This window comes from Oryza glaberrima, chromosome 8, assembly GCF_000147395.1.
Source record: "Oryza glaberrima chromosome 8, OglaRS2, whole genome shotgun sequence".
Taxonomy (NCBI): domain Eukaryota; kingdom Viridiplantae; phylum Streptophyta; class Magnoliopsida; order Poales; family Poaceae; genus Oryza; species Oryza glaberrima.
In genome coordinates this window covers 7,074,536-7,079,045 of record NC_068333.1, presented here as the reverse complement: position 1 = coordinate 7,079,045, position 4,510 = coordinate 7,074,536, and the positions used below count along the sequence as shown (strand labels likewise).

The following is a 4,510-nucleotide window of genomic DNA, read 5'->3' as shown; positions in this document are numbered from 1 at the left end:
ATTTAGTTCGCGGATTTTCCACCCGTCTCCGGAGGTGATGGAGCGGGCGTCTTTGGCTTCTCCCTCCACACCTTCTTTGGTTTTGGTGCGGACGGCGGCTTCTTCTGAGCCAGCTGCTCTAGCTTCTTGGCCGATATGGGTGGTTTTACCGGCGTCTTCCAATAACGGTTCCTGAGCATCGTTGTTTCCTTCTCCTGGAAATTATGAATGAATTTCACCAGGCTGTCCGTTTGGGTGGCTCTACTTCGACCACTTGAATATTCTGTGGGTTCGTCCCGTACTTGATTTTGACCATGGAGCATTGCTCCGTCCTCGGTTGAAACTCAAACATTTCTTCCTTGCCGTTGATGTGGAAACGGATACTCCCCATTCCCACGTTAATGTTGGCTCTGCGGTGCTAAGGAATGGACGCCCCAGGATGAGTGGCGTCTCCTTCCCCATATCCATGTCCAGCACCACGAAGTCAACCGGGATGAAGAAATCCCGTATCTTGACTGGCACATCCTCCGCTATCCCTGCCGGGTAACGGACTGACGAATCAGCCAGCTGAAGGAGCATCGGTGTTGGTGTCAACACCGTGAAGTTAAGCTTGTCGAAAACGTCTTTTGGCATGACGCTAACACTAGCTCCAAGGTCACACAAGGCCTGGTCGAATTGTTATGCCCCGATCGAGCAGGTGATCGTAGGACACCCCAGATCTTTCTTCTTTTCCGGGAGCTTGTGGAGTATCAGGTTGCTACATTGTTCCGTCAGCTTGACCACCTCCGTTGTTGGGAGCGGTCTCTTGTTGTTTCGTCAGCAAAGCCATATAATTTGACATTTATGTTTCCTAGGAACTTGTCATTGGCCGCAAGCTTTTTGCTTAATGCATCAATGGTTTTAGCTTGCGCAAAAACAAGATCCTTCAAGGAGGGCTGGTTAGAAAAATTACCGTTGTTGTTACCTGCTTGATAATATGGGCGTGGTTGGTTCCACTCCTAACCTCCTTGTGGACGATACCCATTGTAGTTTCCCATGTACATCGCCTCCTCATGGGTTTCCGGGCAGTTATTCCCAGCATGACCCGTGTTGCCGCAGACTTCACACATAATGTGTGAGTCCAAGGCCTTGACGGTGCCTTGTGGCCGTTTCTCATGGTCGTCCAACCTCTTCATGAGGTGGTCCAGCTTGGCAGCAAGTAACTCCGTTTCCTTGACAGTGTGCATGCCTCGCTGACGGGTCTGGAGTCGTTCCTCGCTCCAACCCATGTTGAAATCTTCTCTATTAAATCAACGGCTCCTTGTACCGTTTTAGAGAAGAAAGCTCCTCCAGCTGCCGCGTCAAGGTGATCGTGGGACATCGGGGTGAGTCCATTGTAAAAGTTCTAAAGGATCAGCCAGTCGTCCATCCCATGATGAGGACAGGCGGCCACGTATTCCTGAAGACGTTCCCATGCTTCAGGAATGGACTCATCTCTTGTCTGCTGGAAACTGGAAATCTGTCCACGAAGGGCATTGGTTTTGGCCATCAGGAAGAATTTCGAGAGGAATGCTGTAGAGCACTTGTCCCAGGTGTTGACAGCAGCACGGTTGGCATATAACCACTGCTTCGCTCTCCCAAGAAGGGAGAATGGAAACAGTCGTAGCCTGACGGCGTCGGGACTAACGCCCTTGATGTTGTACGTGCTACAGATCTCCAGGAACTGTTGCAGATGAGCATTGGCATCCTCATTAGGCTTGCCACAAAACGGGCTAGCCTGCGCCATCGTGATGAGGCTGGATTTCAAGTTGAAATCCACGTCCCCTATGTTGACCTGCGGCCCAATGGCCACATTGTCAGCGGAGGGAGCAGCGAACTCGCGGAGAGTCTTGTTAGCCATAGTCTTGAAGGTCGGTGGCGCTGGTACGGCTGGTTTCTCTGTCGGTAGAGTTCTTTGCGGAGCAGCGCCTCATGGCCTGACGCTCCGGAAGAAAGCTTCTGGATTTTCTTTGAAGTTTTTCGGCAAGTTGAAACCAGTCATGCACTACCCTGTTTTCACAACAAAAGTGAAAACAACCAAGGTTAGCCTGCAAAGAAAAATGATTATACAGAGGTAAATATAAAGTATTAGTTAAAGTAATCTCTATTATGAATCTTCCCCGGCAACGGCGCCAGAAATGTTTGTTGGTATTTCTTAACGACATTACTAGAAATATAATTCCTAGCAATAGCGCAGAAATACTTCTGCTATATTATGGTTACAGAGTTTATCCGTAAGCGCACGGATATACCATTGTAGCATTTCACCCGAGAGTATTCTAAGGGTATTGTATTTATTTTATCCCGTAGGAAGATCATATAGAGAGAACATTGACTAATAATTTATATATTACTTGTGATAATCATATTCTAAGCAGGGGTTAAGATAATCCAAGGGTAAAGTGACACACAAGTATTACTACTCATTCTCATAATATATTATCTAGGCTAAGTGGAAAGAAAAGAGAAAGAAAATCTATTCATATACTTCTAGTATACATACATTCTAGTTAACCAATATACTAGCTAATACCCTCTATCCGATACCCTCCTGGTACTTCGAGAAGCCACCCCTGACTGTCGAGTTCCTTACGACAGCCCGTCATGACCATATAACCGGGGCTAAATACGGAGGAATACCCTCCCCAGGGAATTAACTTAGGATTACATACCGGCGCGAAGTAGTACCCGTACTGAGCTGTCACCATCAGCGGCCCACCTCTCATCCACAATATATAACCCCAAATAATGATATCCCGTAATCTAGACATCATGCCTAAACTACCAGATACTACTCTAATATCATCGTCATGACATAGAGTAATTGCATACGCAATCATTATACCCGCACAACATGAACATAATGTAAAATAGGCATTCATATACTCGGAAAGTATTTCAATGCCATAAATGTATAAAGAAGAGTATTCTAATAAAAGTACAAAGCTTACAAAAGAGAAGAGAAAAGCTACTAGAGCCATACCCGAACTCTTCGGAAGGCTTCCGGACTCCTCATTTCTACTCTATTCCTATTCCACCAGCTAGATACTACTAAACTAAACTTGAGAGAAATGAGAGAGCTATTGCTTGAGGTGTGTGAGTGAAGTGAGAAGAGGAACTCCTTAAATAGGCTGCCAATGACGGTTGTGGCAGTTGGAATGGTCGGAATTGCCCTCCAACCGTCATTGGGGAGTGATCCACGCCGTCCAGCCAAAACCTGGATCCAACGGCGCCAGGGGAGGTCAACCTGGCCCATATTCGGCAGGTAGCCTCCTTTGTTGTTCCTTTATGTAGACTTGTGAATTTTGGCCCAATGTGTCGTGTTATTTCTGAGTTCTTGGCCCATTCATACATAAGTCTCGTCCGATTGATTTATCGTCTGAGTTGATGTCAATTCTCCTCCACTTTATTGTCATTTTCTGCAAAAGGTTAGTATACCTAATACTAGTGAAATATTATTATTCTAACATATTTATGCATTGCAAGTATCACTAGTTCTCCTCTATTTTAATAATATTGACGGTCGAAACTGATCGATAACGACCGTCAACAATTAGTTTTACACACAAATTGGGCGTTTGATGTCAGCGCCCGATTTTAACCCCCTTCTATCAGGCGCCCGAGCCGGAGTCTCTTCCAGTTATGACCTAGATGTATAATGTAATTAGAAAAAAAAAAGAAGAGAGGGAATCAGAAGCTGGATGGCATCAATCGACCACGCGGAGACGTACGGTACATGTGGGTCCGGAAGGGAATGCTGACGGGTGATTTAGTTTTGATCCATTGGTTAATATTATTGGGCCCACCACTTTAAATAAAAACTAACTTTTAGTTGTTTTTCTTTTTTCTAAGAATTTAAATTATTAGAGTGTCACGTGGCGGCTTAGTAGCGTTTGTATGAGTTCCGTACAATGACTCGAGAGCGTTTGTATGAAGTTTAATGGATTTTTAATATATAACAGATATATAGATATATAGATTGCACTACATACGACCATGCACCGGCAAGAACATCACGTTCACAAGATTTTTCATGGCACGCGAGGGACTTTGAAAGCTCATGCGCATGCTTGCAATAGCTTGACTTCAATAATTCTCAAAGACTGTCGTCATATGCTCACATACATATGACGATTATGGACTTATTATGGACACAAACGATTTACCAGTCGATCGAATGCAAACATTTCCACAAAACACACGCATGATGTTTAGTTACCCAAGTACACAGGGACTAAACTAAATGAGAGGTAGCTAGGCACCCACGAAGCTTCATCATATATAAACAACGAAAATCAAAATGCATGCAACGACTAGAGAAATTAAATCAATGGTATGTGTGTTGCCGTCGTACATTGACTTACTTTGCAACAGTACTTATGCCTTGTTTAGTTTTCAAAATTTTTTTCCAAAAAATGTCACATCGAATCTTTAGACACATGCATAGAGTATTAAATATAGATTAAATGAAAAACTAATTGCACAATTTGCATGAAAATTGCGAGATAATATT

The 4,510-nt window shown here is 44.2% G+C and overlaps 1 non-coding gene across 1 annotated transcript; it reads left to right on the top strand.

The window, feature by feature from the left end:
* The first annotated feature begins 1,385 nt into the window (after positions 1-1,385).
* On the top strand, positions 1,386-1,492 carry LOC127783409 (small nucleolar RNA R71). The gene has a single exon (XR_008019313.1). It is a non-coding gene; the product is annotated as a small nucleolar RNA R71 (small nucleolar RNA).
* Positions 1,493-4,510: the final 3,018 nt, after the last annotated feature.